The sequence below is a fragment of the Apium graveolens genome, chromosome 8 (assembly GCF_009905375.1).
Source record: "Apium graveolens cultivar Ventura chromosome 8, ASM990537v1, whole genome shotgun sequence".
Classification (NCBI taxonomy): Eukaryota; Viridiplantae; Streptophyta; class Magnoliopsida; order Apiales; family Apiaceae; genus Apium; species Apium graveolens.
Window position 1 is genome coordinate 57,484,767 of NC_133654.1, and position 18,711 is coordinate 57,503,477.

An 18,711-nucleotide genomic window follows, 5' to 3' on the forward strand; every position below is an offset into this window, starting at 1 on the left:
TAAAAATATTTTCGAGTCTTCAAAATGATTTTAAAGGTTAGGGCGGATCCCAAAACTCATTTTTATATTTAAGATCCTCCTTTCGAAGGGGATTTAAATACTCGCTCAAAACCTGAGGGATCCGGCTCTGTGGTGTATTTTATATTCGCAACAAGGTTGCTATTCTCATAAAAGAGTTTTTGATTACTTACCCAACACTCGGGAAGTAAAATTCTTGGAACAAGTTAATCCATTAACAGGCATCACCTGGGAAATATCGGTGAGTTTTCCTTTCCAACTAGATACGGCTTCTTGGTGGAGCTGTATCAACAAGTTTCTACTTGAGGAAAGGGGGACGAGCTTTACGTTTCAGAGTCATGGATTTCATCTGAACTAGGAGTGGCGTAAGTGGTCGAGTGGCGCCGGCCCAGCCTTATTATATTGGCCCAAGTGGCCTGGAAGTTCCGCTAAGACGGTCCATTTCTTAGGAGTCCAGTGTTTGGTTGACAAGTAAATCCGACAGGTTCTCCTCTACATGTAGAAAATGGTGGGCTTCCACTACTACGACTAATCATCATAAGTGGTCTTCCTGGCGCGGCAAACTCCCGTAATGAGTTCATCATCCAATTGGATATTTCTGCAACACTACCCAGAGCACTTCGATAGAAAGGCTACGGTTGGGCGATTGTTGAGTGTTGGCAGGGTCAAGCTTTCAAAATGATGTTTGCATCAAATGAAGTATCTCGTAACTTCATTTTATTTTGATGATATTTTAAAGATTGATTCTATACAAGTTTTGTCTTGTAGCTTAGTCTATGGGATGAACTAATTATAACTTGAACAGTGGTAGTTCAAGTAGTATTCGGAAAAGATATAAGTATATTGGAGTATCTTGTAACTTCATCTTTTAAACTTATATCTAGTAAATGATTATCTTATGCATGTCAAAGATTTTCAGAAAAATGTTGAGACAATGGTAGATATATGAGATCACCTTGCAACGATATTTTTATACAGTTATAAACTGGAGCCATGTGTGTATTATGCATGGCAGAGTATTCAAAGATTTTGAAAAGTATATATGTATATACTGAATATTTTGCGACTTGGTCGCGTTAAGATATCAGCTTGGTTCATTTCTTCTTGACCAAGACTTTCATGAGTACTATGAGAATGCTCATATATTGTTAATTATTATACATATTATTTCGGTGGGCTTGTTGCTCACCCTTGCTTTCTTCTTTCATCACACAACATCAGATAGACAAGATGAACAGGATGAAGCTTCCAATTCGCAAGCGGTCAGGAAACGTTCCGCAGTTTCTGGAAGCGTTGATGCCGCCGTAGCTGAGGTAGGAGCTACCAATAGGCTAGGTTTTTAACTATTGATGAACCAGACTTATGTATAATATGAATTGAAATAATGGCAAGGAATATGTAAATTATTCAGAAACCCTTTTAAGGTGTAACGGTTTATAATTGTGGAATAAAATGTCTTGTGTTATTTTTGGTATTCATCTCTGAGACTATAACTTGTGGTGTGTGTGTGTATATTGTGGGGTCACAGTACTCGGTAGTTGGTTGACTGTTAAGATTAAGTATTGATAAGGGAAATGGAACTCGTGACAACCCGAATCCCCGACCCCGAATTTGGGGGTGTTACAGAAGTGGTATCAGAGCTAAGCGTTAAAAACCTCAGAGATGATGTGACGTTAAGATAATAAGTTCACTAAGATAATAAGAACTCGTGCCAAGTTCATAGTCGGGCTACCTAACGTAGTACTGACAGTTAAAACCCTTATGGGAACCCTTATAAATATCGTGATAGAAGCGTAGTTCATTATCGTATATAATAGCGGGACTCTGAACCCTGAGGTTGAGGAGCAACAGCGCGATGATGTTTTATTACTGATTGGGGATCGGATTGTGGATCCAATGGAACACCCTAATGAGGGACCGGATGATATTTATATTAAGGATGTAGCGGTTGAGGATGTTGTCCCAGAAGGGATTGTTGTTGAGAAGGATCTTGTGGAGGATACTAACAAGACTGAAGAGATGATCGTTGAGGAATTGATAACCATGGTTAGGGCGACTACCAGAGGTAGGATTGGTCGGTCACTGCCGGAGGTTCGTTCAAGTTTGTAAAGATAGTAGCCCCTTTAACGCGGCTTACTCGTCAGACTGAGAAGTTTGAATGGACAGAGAAATGCGAGAACAACTTTTAAGAATTGAAGCAAAGGTTGGTGACGTCCCCTCTGTTGGCGTTGCCGGATGGAAAATGAGATTTTGTGAAGTGTAGTGACGCTTCGCATAAGGAACTAGGGTGCTTCTTTTACAGCACAGCAAGGTAATCGCGTACGCGTCAAGACAATTAAGGGAATATAAAATTCGATATCCCCACCCATGAGCTTGGGCTCGTGGCAATAGTTTTGCCCTAAAGATTGGAGGCACTACTTGTATGGAGAGAAGTGCGAGATTTACACAGGCCATAAGTGCTCTAGTACATTTTCACGCAGAAAGAGCTCAACATGCGCCAAATGAGGTGGTTAGAGCTAATCAAGGATTACGATTATGAGATTCTTTATCATCCATGGAAAGCCAAAATGGTGGCTAATGCCCTTAGTAGAAAGGAGAAACTCAAGATGATATTATCTCTAAGAGAGTTGATTAGAGATTTTGAGAAAATGGAAATAGAAGTGAACGCAACCGGAGCCGGTACCGAAAAGCTGTTTGAGATCGCTATGCGGTCTGGATTATTGGAAAATATAATATTGTGCCAAGAAAAAGTGATGAATGAAGGCAGAGAGTCAATGACTGGAGAAGAGATTAATACCAAGAAAGATGATAAGGGAATAACGAGGTGTTCCTACAGAATTTGGGTTCCAAAAGTTCAAGAGCTTAAGGATGAGAAATTAGATGAGAGCCATAGTTTGAGGAATAAGATTTAGGGCAAACCCTGAATGTGATAGTCAGGGAGGTTTCCATCAAGAAAGAAAGAACCCATAACATAAAGAGTGGAAAACAAGGTTTTTAGCGTATAAGATAACACCAATTATGGGAGAAGGTTGAAACGTTTCATACTGAGAAAACAGAAGTCGAGCAAGATAGGGAGAACCCGGACGGTACTCCTATGGGGCAATTCATGGACCTGCCTAAACAAAACTTATACTTTTATTCCCAACCACCACCTTGAGGAAATAATGCGGTAGGAAATTCTTTCTTGACCTTTAAGTCACTAAGCTCTCAGAGTTCCAAGGAAATAGCTGACCCAATCGAGGAAAGAGCCTGGCTAAAGGAAATACATGAATCATTTGAGATTCTAAATGATTGACGAATCATAAAAGACTGTTTCTGTCACTTACCCTCCTAAGAGAGAGACCACCCACTGGTGAAAGACCAAGAAAGGAATGGAGCAAGAGGTTAGGATAAACTGATTAAAGTTCAGTCAATTGTTTTCGAGAAAGTAAATCTCAAGGTTATGGAGCTAGTGTAAAAGCTTTAAGAGATGATTCATCCACCAGACTTGGTCACCTGTCTCCTTAGAAATTAAGGATACAGGGGTACGATTACTATAGAACAGATCATATTTAAGTAAATAATGATGAATTATGAATCTAAGATGGTAAAAGTTGTAAAGATTCGTTCGGAGGACAAGAATCCCAGAACGACGTGATGTTTGAAGTAAATAATTAGTGGGTTCATGAAATGATTGTAAGAGAAAGGAAAATAAAAAGAAACTGAAGTGGAAAGGAATATAAATGCAATAGAGTTTGAGGAATGATAAGAGAGTTGGGTATGAGGAAACCCTAAAGAATCATAGTAATAGAAATAGAAAAGTATTTAATCGTCAGGATGAGGATGATTCACTATGAGTTAAAGTTGATGGTTGAAGGCTTAGGAGATGTACATATTGTACCCCCTTTAAGTTGGGAGAATTCGAGGAAACCTTGATATAGTTCGAAGGATAAATAATGAGACGCGGATAGACTGAGGAGACAAGCAAGTAGGAAATTAGGAAAATTGGATGAAGGAAGTGACCTTCAAGACTGTGAAGTGTAAGACCGGTGGTATGATACCCAGAAAGGGAGACGCCGGGTATGAAAGACATCCCAACATTGAGATGAATGTTGAGATAAACAACAAAAGAAAATGAGGATTTATTAAGAAGATGTTCACGTTGAACACGACCAATATCTTCCAGAAAATCCATTTTATCATTACCAAATTAGGAAAGAAAAGCGGGTAACCATTGTTATCTTTTGAAGGCCATATGTGTTGACCTCAGTTTGAATAAGGATGCTATTGTGAAATTGGTATAGACTATCTGGGTGGGAATGATTGAATAAAATAATCTATCTAGGATATATGACTTGATTTATCCATGGAAGGATGCAAGTACCTTTTCAAAGATGGAATTAAGGATATAACTTCGATAACTTAAGATGAATCCTAGGGGAATGCATAAAGGTTGACATTCCACCCTTAATAGGAACAACATAAGTTTTGACAGTATGAATTAGAAAGGATCAAGGTAGCAACAACCTTTAAATATCAGTAGAGAAAATTTTTAGAAGTACATAGACAATGGTTCTAGTATTAGTAAATGGTATTTTGATATGCCCTGTATCTAGGGAATACAGGAGGAACGATTCAAGGATAACCTTAGAGGTTTTACAAGGAGAAAGGCAATATTCAAAATTCTCAAGAATAGAAATTTTGATGAAGGAAATATGAAGTAATAATAATAATGTCAAGTGGGGCACATGTTAAACCATGAGAAAGTATATATTGAAGCCAGCGAAGGTCAAGAATGGTGAAAACAAGAAGGACCCAAGATAAGAGACGTCCTAAGTATGATCGAGAGTCAGTCGTGACAATGATTAACCTCTAAAGACTAAGGCAATGACTTATGGAAAAATGGTGATTTTTTTTCTCACCAGGACTTAAGAGAAGCATTTTCACGTAAGCAGTGATTGAAGTGAGGTAGAAAATTTAGTTGGAGGTGGTTAAAAAAAGACATTGATTGTAAGGAAATTTTACTATCAGGAAAGGCCAAAGAGGTGGACGACACTTTAAATGTAAGAGGATAATTATAGGCGCTCGTGCCAGAGGAATACAGTAATGATGGTTGAAGCCGTGAAGGTTGTATTATGGTTTGGAAGATTGACATTCCTTCTGATGACTGTGCAATACCCAACCGTAATAGTAGTTTGGTAAAGGTTTAATTCGTATAATCGCCATGAGTGGGCTATCTATCTTAGAAGGAACTATCCTGAGGATAATCCAGGACCATGTTTGAAAAAGGACTAAACGAACCTTCGAGTTAAGTCTTCTATTGAAGGTATATGATTAAGGATGGTATTAACCTGCTATCGTTGCTTTGATTGAAACTCTTCTGCAATTTTATCTGCTTCATGTCATGTATGTACATCAGGATCTAGAGTGTTCTTCATGAATCATGAATGGTAATTATGTTACCTCCTTAGGAGAATTTTATATGACATGTATGGACTCCGTATGGTTAGATATTAAGATTTCATGGAAAGTGAATTACGACAGTAGGTCAGTGGTGGACCATAGTAATGCAGCAATGATTCGGCGAGTAATGAGCTGATTACAAGCATGAGAGTTGTATTGGAATGGATGTTGAGATTGAGTACCACTAATCGGGTCGCGTGGACGTATAAGTTATCGTTGATAGAAAAACTAGGTCGATTATTTACCTATTGAATATTTATTCCCTCTTATGAATAGAGAGTCGTATTACTATACGAGGAAGGTTGTGATGCAAGCATAGAATTCTAGTAACGATGATGTATAGAATGAGATTCCAGATTCGATTTTCGATGCCGAGGGAGTTTCAAAGGTGATTGAGTATAAGCTCGAGGAAGAGCATGGGTCCATAGAATGATGGACGGAATAACAAAAATATTTAAGCATGAAAAATGCGATGCGATAATACCTGATGTTGATATATATACGCATATGTTTTGTTCTCCTATGACAAACCTCTATAGTTCAGAGGTAGATTCCAAGCCAGATATTTTGTGGCAGTATATTTTTTTCATATATACAATTCTCTTCAATTCGTTCTTTTCTCTTCTTTTCATTTCATATAAGCTGAGAAGAACAACCCTTCCAGAAGGGGAGGTATTGTCGAATGACTATCTATCTGTGTGATAGAAGCCTAGTAGAATACCACATGTTATTTAATTGCTTGTCAAGTACTAAAGGCTAGCCACCTTCTGTACTAACTATGCAATAGAACAAGTGTTCATGATCGTAGTGATCTCTCAACAAATTCATTTACTTCTATATGATGGATCAAGCTTTCGAAGATGGAGGCAGCTAGAGATGTAGTGGTACCAAGTAAGGTGGTATTCCGATTCTAACGCGTCCGTGATACTAAGGTTAACGCGATTATTAAGAGGTTATAAAACTCTAGTGAGTAAAGGTATATCTAGAATAGTATCCTATACAGAAGATAGTAACGATTACGAACTGGAAAAGAATGGGTATTGAGAAGCCAAAGCTATAGTGCTAGAAGCTATGATGAAATTCTGTGCAATAGACTTGGAAGAAGTTGGAATGATCACTTAACCCGGATTAAGTTATCTCACGATAATCGATCGTATGTCAGTATCGAGGTATCGCCTTATGAGATCCTTGAGGGAAGACAATGTCGATCTCCCTTATGATAGGATGAAGTTGTAGAGCACAAGATGCTCGGACCCACAGTAGTTCAAAGGACCAAGGATATAATAGATCTAATCAGAGGACGGCCGGTAGTAGCCCAAGATGGACATAAGAAGTATGCTGATTTGACTCGAAAGGACAAAGAGTATTATGAAATAGGGGACCTAGTGATGTTAAAGATATCCCTTGGAAAGGATTGATGAGGTTCGGAAAGAAAGGAAAGCTAAGTCTACAATTTGTTGGACCCTTGGATATATTAAGACGTATTGGGAAGTTAGCATATGAGCTAGCCCTACCCCCGAACATGTAGCAAGTTCATAACGTGTTCCACGTATCAATGTTAAGGAAGTGTAATTCGGATGCCAGACAATTAGGGGCATATGAGCGCATAGACATGCAACCAGACGTAACCCACGTGGAGCAACCAGGAAAGGTTATAGATCAAAAAGGAACAAGTGCTTAGGAGAAGGGTTATCAAACTAGTCAGAGTTTGATGATAGAACCACAATGTGGGAAAATTTACTGGATAGTTAGAAAGTGCAATGCTAAGAGAGTATCCCTATTCATTTTCTACCTGATTCCGGGACGGAATCCTTTTAAGGAGGGGAGACTGTAATAACCCCAATATTTGGAATTTTTGAAACCCTTATTCATAGTGTTTTGCTGATTATGCTGAATAAGAAAACTTTTCATGCCATACTATGTAGGGGTTCTTTTATTGATCTTCTGAGATATTATTAGTACTCTATGTGGTATATAAGTGTATGTAAAGATCGTCATAAACCAAATCCTAACACTTTGATTTTTTTTCCCGAAAATCCACCAGATACCGAAAGAATTGAGTATAGGGTAACAGGATAAAAAGGATTTAAATTCAAGGATTATAAGAGAGGATCATAAAAGGAATATAATGTATTGAGAAAGGTTAAAGGAACCCAAGTAATAAGATCCCGGGTATGATCCCTTAAACGAGAAACGAGAACGAAAGTTAAGTGAACCGTATAACAGATCAGCGGTCATTAGCCAAGCAATTAGGAGTTAATCAAGGGGTTAGTGGATGATGATGTCATCACACCAACAAGAGGAAGATAAGTGTAACAAGATGACATAAGAAAGGTGACATAAGCATGACAAAAAGGAAGTGTGTTGTTGGTTGGTTCTTGGCCATGCAAAAGTTACCATGGTAAAAAGTAATTAACAAACAAAACAACATCAACCAAGACAAAACAAAATCATAACACAAAAATAGAAGTTGACTTCTCTTTTTCAAGAATAAAATCTCCCGGCCTTTCTTCTTAAACCAAGGAAGAGATTTTCAAAACCCTAGCTACACACCTTCAAAAATCAAGAGGTTTGTTTCTTTAGCTTCCATAATTCATAACTTAGATGAGCCATAAGTTTAAGCTCAAGATTCCATGTTTAACATAGCTAATCAATTCATCAAAGTTCTTGGTGAATAGTGTTTTCAAGAAACTAACTTTGTGTTTTCTTATGTTTTCTTCAAGATCCAAGCTTAGTAAAGATAGTTAGTGGTTATTTAAGGCTTCCTAATTGATTCTCCACTCTCCAAGGAAGGTATAACCCCTCCAAACCCTAACTTTACTTTGAGTATTAGGTTTGGTTTTGTTTGTTATGGTTCATGAGAAGCATGATTCTTGTAGACTTAGAGTGTGGTTGGTTTTGTAATTAGTTGGAGTTGTAAATCTTGGATTATTAGTTAATGAACTTAAGTATAGTTTTAGTTCATGTTTGAGAATAATATAAATTGGAGAACTTGAGGTGTTGGGGCTGTTGTAGTATGGTATTAATGGATTTTGGTTGTATGGATGAATTGTGGTTGATTTGTGGATGATTTGGAGTAGGATAAAAATTGGTAATCGCGTAAACATTGTCGTCGTAATGTCCGATTTACTTTAGACTGTTTTTGTTCTTAACATTAGGAACCGTGAACTCACTGTTAGGTTTTGACCATTGCCATGATTTGATAGTTCATGCTACGAGCTTCGTTTTGATATGTGGTTCGTTTGAATCCGATATACGGTTTAGGAGAAATGACCGCTTTAAGTAACGGCGTTTCGCGAACGAACCATTACCACTCGCCTTACTTTGAAACATAGGTTAAAGACCTTAAAGGACTAATTGGAGAATGAAGCATTTGTGTGAAGTGTATTATGTAGTTGGTAAGGTACTCGCGAAAGAATTGCCTTAAAACCCTTAATGGTTAATTTATTAAAAATGATGGAGCCGAGGGTACTCGAGCGACTTAAGTGAATCATTAAGCGCAAAAGCGAACGTTAGGGTCTAATTGGTTAAAGTATAGATTCATAAGCGACTTTGGTTTAATTCCAACTCATATGTTGTTTATAGGTTACCAGACTCCTCCCAAGCCATTTATCACCCCCAGTCGCTCAGGCAAGTTTTCTACCCGTTATACTGTTGTTGTGATGTATATATGTATATGCATTATCTTGTGATAGATGCATGTTGGTTAATTAGCAAATTTTGTGATATATTGAAGCATGCTGATATGGTATATATATGCATGTCTGTTTCGTAATCTGGTTATCTATCTGTTGATTTCAATGCTTATAGTTGCATAATACCTATGCTAGAGATAAGCAGTAATTGCGTATACCCTTAGTATAGGGGATCGAAAGGTGAACATTTTCTAAAACCGGGAGTCGATGTTCCCGAGTATATTATATATATTTATATATATATATAGATATAGTTTTCAAAACTATGAATCGAATAAGGTTTATTCGATAACTTTATTTTATTAATGAATATTATTTTGAATATTCATTCGAGGGCTTATGACTTCGTTTATTTTATTAATGAATATTATTTTGAATATTCATTCAAGGACTTATGACTTCGATTATTTACTAATTAATATTCTTTATTTTACTAAAGAATAATGTGTCGATAATCAAACTCACTTTTGATTATTCAAATAAAGATATTACTTTCATATAAGTATATCTTTGGTTATTTAATATTCATTTCAAGTATAAGTTTTACAACTTCTACTTCAATTATTTTTATAAAGATTATTCTTTATGAGAATATTATTTAAATAATAATATTCAGATATTTTCTAATATATTGGGACTGATTTATTTTATTAAATCAGCATCACTCCCAACATTCTTAAAAATGTTTTCGAGTCTTCAAAATGATTTTAAAGGTTAGGGCGGATCCCAAAACTCATTTTTATATTTAAGCTCCTCCTTTCGAAGGGAATTTAAATACTCGCTCAAAACCTGAGGGATCCGGCTCTGTGGTGTATTTTATATTCGCAACAAGGTTGCTATTCTGATAAAAGAGTTTTTTATTACTTACCCAACACTCGGGAAGTAAAATTCTTGGAACAAGTTAATCCATTAACAGGCATCGCCTGGGAAATATCAGTGAGTTTTCCTTTCCAACTAGATACGACTTCTTGGTGGAGCCGTATCAACAAGTTTCTACTTGGGGAAAGGGGGGACGAGCTTTACATTTCAGAGTCATGGATTTCATCTGAACTAGGAGTGGTGTAAGTGGTCGAGTGGCGCCGGCCCAGCCTTATTATATTGGCCCAAGTGGCCTGGAAGTTCCGCTAAGACGGTCCATTCCTTAGGAGTCCAGTGTTCGGTTGACAAGTAAATCCGACAGGTTCTCCTCTACATGTAGAAAATGGTGGGGTTGCACTACTACGACTGATCATCGTAAGTGGTCTTCCTGGTGCGGCAAACTCCGGTAATGAGTTCATCATCCAATTGGATATTTCTGCAACACTACCCAGAGCTCTTCGATAGAAAGGCTACGGTTTGGTGATTGTTGAGTGTTGGCAGGGTCAAGCTTTCAAAATGATGTTTGCATCAAATGAAGTATCTCGTAACTTCATTTTATTTTGATGATATTTTAAAGATTGATTCTATACAAGTTTTGTCTTGTAGCTTAATCTATGGGATGAATTAATTATAACTTGAACAGTGGTAGTTCAAGTAGTATTCGGAAAAGATATAAGTATATTGGAGTATCTTGTAACTTCATCTTTTAAACTTATATCTAGTAAATGATTATCTTATGCCTGTCAAAGATTGTCAGAAAAATGTTGAGACAAGGGTAGATATATGAGATCACCTTGCAACGATATTTTTATACAGTTATAAACTGGAGCCATGTGTGTATTATGCATGGCAGAGTATTCAAAGATTTTGAAAAGTATATATGTATATACTGAATATTTTGCAACTTGGTCGCGTTAGGATATCAGCTTGGTTCATTTCTTCTTGACCAAGACTTTCATGAGTACTATGAGAATGCTCATATATTGTTAATTATTATACATATTATTTTGGTGGGCTTGTTGCTCATCCTTGCCTTCTTCTTTCATCACACAACATCAGATAGACAAGATGAACAGGACCAAGCTTCCAATTCACAAGCGGTCAGGAAACGTTCCGCAGTTTTCTGGAAGCGTTGATGCCACCGTAGCTGAGGTAGGAGCTACCAATAGGCTAGGTTTTTAACTATTGATGAACCAGACTTATGTATAATATGAATTGTAATAATGGCAAGGAATATGTAAATTACTCAGAAACCCTTTTAAGGTGTAACGGTTTATAATTGTGGAATAAAATGACTTGTGTTATTTTTGGTATTCATCTCTGAGACTATAACTTGTGGTGTGTGTGTGTATATTGTGGGGTCACAGTACTCAGTAGTTGGTTGACTGTTAAGATTAAGTATTGATAAGGGAAATGAAACTCGTGACAACCCGAATCCCCGACCCCGAATTTGGGGGTGTTACAAGCAAGCACCTAGAGCCTGGTATGACACTTTGTCAAAGTTTCTTTTAGAGAATCACTTCACTGGAGGTACTGTAGACAAAACTTTATTCTTTAGAAATGTTAATGGCTCTAGTATACTTGTTCAAATTTATGTACATGACATTATTTTTGGCTCTATAGATGAAAAACTTTGCAAAAAGTTTGCCCAATTGATGCAAAGTAATTATGAAATGAGCATAACTGGAGAACTAACTTACTTTCTTAGTTTGCAAGTTAAGAAAATTAGTGATGGAATATTCATTAGCCAAACCAAATACATTTATGATCTTTTAAAGAAGTTTGATCTAATGGAATGCACATCTGCAAAAACTCCCATGGCCACTGCAACTAAGCTTGAATTATAACTACTGAAAAGTCTATGGATATTTCAAGTTATAGGGGCATGGTTGGCTCACTTCTGTACTTAACAGCTAGTAGGCCAGATATAATGTTTGCTACATGTCTTTGTGCTAGATTTCAGGCTGATCCTAGAGAATCCCGCTTGGTAGCTATTAAGAGAATTTTCAGATATCTCAAGGGAACACCAAAACTTGGCATTTAGTACCCTAGAGATTATGGTTTTGATCTAACTGGTTATTCAGATGCAGATTATGTAGGTTGCAGAATTGATAGAAAAAGTACAACAGGAACCTGTCAATTTCTAGGAAACAAGCTTGTGTCCTGGTTCAGTAAAAAGCAAAATTTAGTCTCCACTTTTACAGCTGAAGCTGAGTATATTGTTGTTGGCAGTTGTTGTGCACAAATTTTGTGGACGAAGAACCAATTGCTAGACTATGGTCTGCAAGTGGAAAGAATTCCTATTTTCTGTGATAACACAAGTGCAATTACCATCACTGAAAATCCAGTACAACATTCAAGAACAAAGCACATACACATCAAGTACCACTTCATAAGGGAACATGTAATGAATGGTACTGTGGAATTACATTTTGTTCCAAGTGAAAAACAACTTGCAGATATATTTACCAAGCCACTGGATGAATCCACCTTTTCAAGGTTGGTAAGTGAGTTAGGTATGCTTAATTACTCTTGAATCTTTTCAGATAATTTGCAAGTTGTAAAGCAGCCAGAAATTTAATTGATTTTTCAGTGTTGGATGAAATTTCGGCTAAGTCAAAATTTACATCTCGACGGATGATCATTATCCATCGAGTGTGATCATCCGTCGGAATACAATTTGTTAATAAAATCAATTATTTTTCTAGAATATTTTATAACTCGACGGATAACCGTTTATCCTCATCCGTCGAATTGTCTTAATCCTAGTCGTTAATTCTCTGAACATTATCCATCGAGTATACTTACAGTTTGTAAGCATAACATGACGGATAAGTAATGGAATTTTTACATTTTATTTTTAAACGGCTATTTTGGGCAATTTTTATTGGTCACTTTATTATACTTTATTATTTTTGACAGTTATTTTTGAGATAGTATAAAGGCTTAATTCACTTTCATTTCTTTTCTTTTATCATTCTCAATTCATCTACTCTAACTTCTTTCTTTCTCAAAAGCACTTAATCTCTCTCTCTCTGTGCAAGTTTTTACTCTCTAACAATGGCACCGTCGTCAAAATCAAGTCTCAAACTGGCTTTATCTATGAGAAGAACAATTTCACGACTCTAGTGAACAAGGGGATTCAGCAGTCTGGCGACTACCATAAAATGATGGATTTTGTGAAGAATTGCAAACTCAACTATGCCATGCTGAAATCACCCACCATTTACTATGAGGTTGTTGAAGAAATGTGGACGTCTGCAGTGTACAACTCAACTGGTAAGACTATCACCTTCACTATTACAGGTAAGGAATTCTGTGTAAATAGTGATATATTTAAAATCATGCTTCAAGTTTCCTGATAATACTATCACTACTCCACACACAGACACTGATATTGTTAATATGCTTAATTCCATGGGCTATGCACTCTCTACTTCTAAATTAAGTGAAACTAGGAGATTGGGTCTTAGGAAGGAATGGAGTTATCTATGTGATGTAGTCACTAAAGTATTTTCTGGTAAAATTAGCAATTTTGATTCCGTCAATATCTCTATTCTCAACATGCTTTACATTCTAGTAACTGATAATTTTTTCAACTTTAGTGATCTAGTCATATTTGAGTTGGGGTTTAAGTAGGGGAGCTAAATAAGATGGGTAAAAATGTTTACTATGCTAGATTTTTTATGATGCTTGCTAACAACCTCTCTGAGGATCTTGTGCTTGAGAACCCAACCAACAAGTTAGATTATTGGGTTCAAGAAAGGAGAATCATTGCAGATTTGAACAGGGCAAACCATCACAAAGAGGTGCCACTCTTCTACTTCCCAGTAATGGAAGCACCTCAGGTAAGTGAGGTAATTTCCACTGTCTCTACTCTTCCAACCTCACAAACTTCTTTGCATTCTAGTGTAGTTATGGCAACTGTGTCATTCACCCAACAGTTGCCTACCCAAGCTACCAAATCCAAAATTTCAAAAATAAAGACAAAGAAAGGAGGGTCTACATGTTTATATGTGACTACGTGTTATGTGAATAACATGATTGCTTGCCTTATGTGTACGTGTTATGTGAATTATGAGTCAACATGTCATTTAAACATTTTCTAATCAGAATATGATCATTATCTGTTATTATCGGGTGGGTAGACGATAAGAATAAATGCATGATTGATAAGTGGATTTTATATCCACTTGGAACGCTTTATTACAAGCTTAAATTGGTGTTTTGGACTCAAGTTGTTGGTATTTTGTTGTGTTTTTGTGTTATTGCATTTCAGGTATCAGTTATATGATGAAAAGAGCTTTTAAAGGAAATATGATGAAAATTGATCAGAATTGGAAGCCAAGGCCATTGTCAAGTTGTAGCGAATCTCAATAGCTTCGCGTGGGCAGTTGAATCGCCTAATTCTGACGAGTAGAACTCAAGTTATGGTCAAAACAAGATTCATCAGAATATTTTCCCAGTCAGTAGCCGAGCGCCCGCTCAGGAGAGCTGAGCGCCCGCTCAGGGCGCGACTGGTCGCTGATTTCGCTGAAAAAGCCTTTTTTGAGTGGAATTTGACGATTTCAAGGGTCCAGGTCCACTAGGGGCGTATATATACTTAAAAAAAGGGTTTTCATCATCCGGGAAGATTGGGATACCAAGGAGAAGACCTAGAAGACAGAACAACTCCGAAAAAGATGATCTTATTTTCAACTTGTGATTCTTTGAATTAGTTGTAACTTTGGATGCTCATTTTCGTTCTTGTTGAACCTAGATCTCGTTTATTCGTACTTTAATTATTATTCAGTTTATTAAGACCTTGTTTATACCATGCTTTCATTGGAACCCATGGTGATGATGAGTTCGATTATGGGCTAATCGTTGTCATGGGGTTCTAGCGGATTTACTTATGAATTTTAATAATTAATTTGTTTCGATATCTTGGTGTGTGGTGATTAATTGATATCCTTGTATTGGTTGTGCTTATTCGTCTTATGTGGGTAGCTAACATATAAGATAGTGTGTTAATCTCTATTGAAGCGACAGTGAATATAGAGGTTTAGAACTTGCCATGCTAGCATAGGTTCATGTATGTGTATGCATGATTCGTAGGTAACTCTAACCGTTTGACTTGCCCTATGTAATCATGATAGATAACTTGTTCTTAAACCGTTATGTTGTCAAATTCTATAGATATATAGGGTCTCAATATAATTGGTGCCTATTCAGCTTCTATCTCTTTTGAGGATGTCTGGTAGAATAGTACTCGTGCAAAGAAAGTTGGCGTTTATCAGTTTCGTGTTACCTGATTAGTGTCATCACCATCACATGCTAAGGTTAAGAACAATGACTTTGAATGAAGTATTTAATGAAGTTAGAATCCCATGTTTGTCATACATATTAATTCAACCTCAATTCTCTTAGTTAATGTTATTTAGTATAATCTCTTAGTTTAATAAAAACCCAATTTGTTATTTGTCTTAGCATTGAGCGATAACCATACATTGTTGCATAGGTGCATAAATTGAACTTAACCTAAACCAGTCTCTGTGGGAATGAATATGATTTATATCTTATACTACTTGCGAACGCGTATACTTACGTGAATATTAGCGCGTGTTTTCGCCCTAACAAGTTTTTGGCGCCGCTGCGGGGGACTCGGTGTTAATTTTTAGTTTATGTGCTTGTCATTAGTGGTCGTTAAAGTTCACTGACTCAGATTCTTTTACTTTCACAGTTTATTTGTTTGTGTTTCAGGATCTCATTACAATGGGAGATCCAACAGCACGAACGAAAGCCTTGATGGACTTTTCTCAACCCAAGATCAATGACATTCAATCTAGCATTGTCCGGCCAGCTATCACAGCTAATACCTTTAAGATCAAACCTGGAATAATTCAATGGGTGCAGAATTCAATCCAGTTTGGGGGTTCTTCAACGAAAGATCCCAATATGCACATTAGGGATTTCATTGAGATCTGCGACACCTTCAAGTTCAACGGTGTTTCTCAAGATGCTGTGAAGCTGAGACTGTTCCCATTCTCTTTGAGGGACAAGGCTAAGAGCTGGTTACACTCTCTACCAGCTGGTTCGATTACTACTTGGGAGAATCTTGCTCAGAAATTCCTTACTAAATTCTTCCCTATGGCGAAGACAACTGCAATCAGAAAAGCTATTACTCAATTTGCGCAGTAAACGGGAGAATCGCTAAGTGAAGCTTGGGAGTGCTACAAGGAGATGCTTAGGAAGTGTCCTCATCATGGAATTCCTGATTGGATGATCATCACTTGTTTTTATAATGGGTTGGGAGCACAGTCCAGACCCATGCTCGATGCAGCATCAGGTGGAGCATTATGGGCAAAGAGCTATGAGGAAGCTTATGATCTAATTGAACTGATGGCTGCTAATGAATATCAGTATCCAACCCAGAGATATCCACAGGGCAAGGTAGCAGGAGTTCTTGAAGTGGATACAGCTACGGCTATCACTACTCAACTAAAGGCGTTATCTATGAAGATCGATTCTCTGGCTAACTATGGTGTTAAGCAGATAATTAGTGTTTGTGAGCTGTGTGTAGGTCCACATGCGACAGAGCAATGCGCTATATCTAGCGACTCAGCTCAGTTTGTGAGCAACTTTCAGAGATCGCAAAAACCAGTTCCAGACACTTATCATCCTCACAAATGGAATCATCCTAACTTCAGCTGGAGCAACAATCAGAATGTGATGCAACAGCCATTCCAGCAGTTTAGAAATAAGCTATTCAACCCTCCTGGTTTTCAGCAACAAATTGCACCAAAATAACAACTCCAAATTCAGCAACAAATTCATGATGCAGGTCTATCTGCGAATGAAAAATCTGAATTGGAGGAGTTGAGGCTTATGTGCAAAAACTAGGCTCTAATATGCCAGAGCCAGGCTAATTCTATTAAGACTCTGGAGAACCAAATAGGGCAAATTGCTAATGCCTTATTGAATCGGCCACCAGGAATGCTTCCTAGTGATACAGAAGCCAATCCAGGAAAGAGGGAAGTTGAAGAACATGTGAACGCCATCACCTTAAGGTTTGGAAAGGTCGCAAGCCCCCAAATTCAGCAAGACGAAGAGCCTGAAAAATCTCAAGATTCAGAAAATGCAGTTGTGGCTGAAGAAGAAGTGCAGAAGGAAGCAGAGGTGGAACCAAGGAAGACTACTGTGGAACACACTCCTCCTGAGGGTAATACAGGGGAGAAGCAGATCTATCCTCCACCTCCTTTTCCTAAAAGGCTGCAGAAGCAGAAGTTGGATAAGCAGTTTGAGAAGTTTTTGGAGGTGTTCAAGAAACTTCATATCAACATACCTTTCGCTGAAGCTCTTGAACAAATGCCTGGCTATGCGAGGTTTATAAAAGGTATTCTCTCTCGAAAAGTGAAGCTCGATGACTTAGAGACCGTTGTTCTAACGGAGGAATGCAGTGCTGTGCTGCAACAAAAGTTGCCTCCGAAGCTTAAAGATCTTGGAAGCTTCACTATTCTTTGCACCATCGGGAACTTATCGTTAGACAAGTATTTATGTGATTTAGGAGCTAGCCTCAATCTGATGCCCTTATCTATCTTCAAGAAGCTTGGTCTGCCTGATCTGAAACCAACATACATGTCATTGCAACTAGCTGACCGTTCCATCGCTTATCCACGAGGTATAGTGGAGGATGACTTGGTCAAGGTGGATAAACTCTTCTTCCCTGCTGACTTTGTAATTCTTGATTTTGAGGAAGATAAGAAGATTCCCATTATCTTGGGAAGACCATTCTTGCCTACAGGCCGAACTATGATCGATGTGCAAAAAGGAGAGCTTTCGATGAAGGTTTACGATCAAAAGGTCATTTTTAATGTGTTCAAGGAAATAATGTTACCCACAGCTAAAGAGGAGTGCTTTGAAGTAGAGCAAATGCAGGTTTTGAATGCACCTTTGTGGAAGAGGAAGTTGGATTTGCCATTCGATTCTCTTGGGTTAGCAGAGCTGAAATTTTCTTAAGACCGTCTTGAGCCGTCTATTGAAGATGTTTCCATACTTGAGCTTCACCCACTACCAAACCACTTGAGTTATTCATTCTTAGGTGCACCCCATGATAAGGGGTTGAGATATATTTTTGATGATATAAAGAGTGGCTGGACAGATATTCCAATGCCTACAGAGGGTTCTTCTCATGTGCAGCAGGTAGTTGATAGGACTGGTGTTGGTGATGAGCAGTACAAGCGAGTGACTAGGCGTATGGAAGCCATTCACGACATTCACCGTCATTTTGCTGCAGATTTGACACATGCTTTCGGTACTGTTGTTCGAGACACTGGTGGCGAGGTTGATTGGCCACCTGATCCTCCACCCGAAGAGGGTGATCTTTCCGATGACTAGGTATGCATGAAATCCTTATTATTACCTTTATTGAGGACATTGAAAATTTTAAGTTTGGGGGTGATAATGTACGGATTAGTAGTGTGTGTCCATATAGATTCATATAGATTCATGTTGCATGTTTAGTTGTAGTTCATTCATATTTTTGTATGATTGTTCATTTAGGACATATTTGTTTATTTTTATGTAATTTCATATAGTTGCATTTGTATGCATATTTAGCACGATCCCTTAAGATGAACTATGATATTTGATAAGTTGATGTTGATTTGAGTGTGGTGATGACAAATAGAGGGATGTTTAAGTCCTAATGAATTGATTT

General features: G+C 37.6%; 1 non-coding gene across 1 annotated transcript; it reads right to left on the reverse strand.

The window, feature by feature from the left end:
• Window positions 1-16,157: 16,157 nt before the first annotated feature.
• On the reverse strand, window positions 16,158-16,264 carry LOC141682153 (small nucleolar RNA R71). The gene has a single exon (XR_012559554.1). It is a non-coding gene; the product is annotated as a small nucleolar RNA R71 (small nucleolar RNA).
• Between the last annotated feature and the right edge of the window lie 2,447 nt (window positions 16,265-18,711).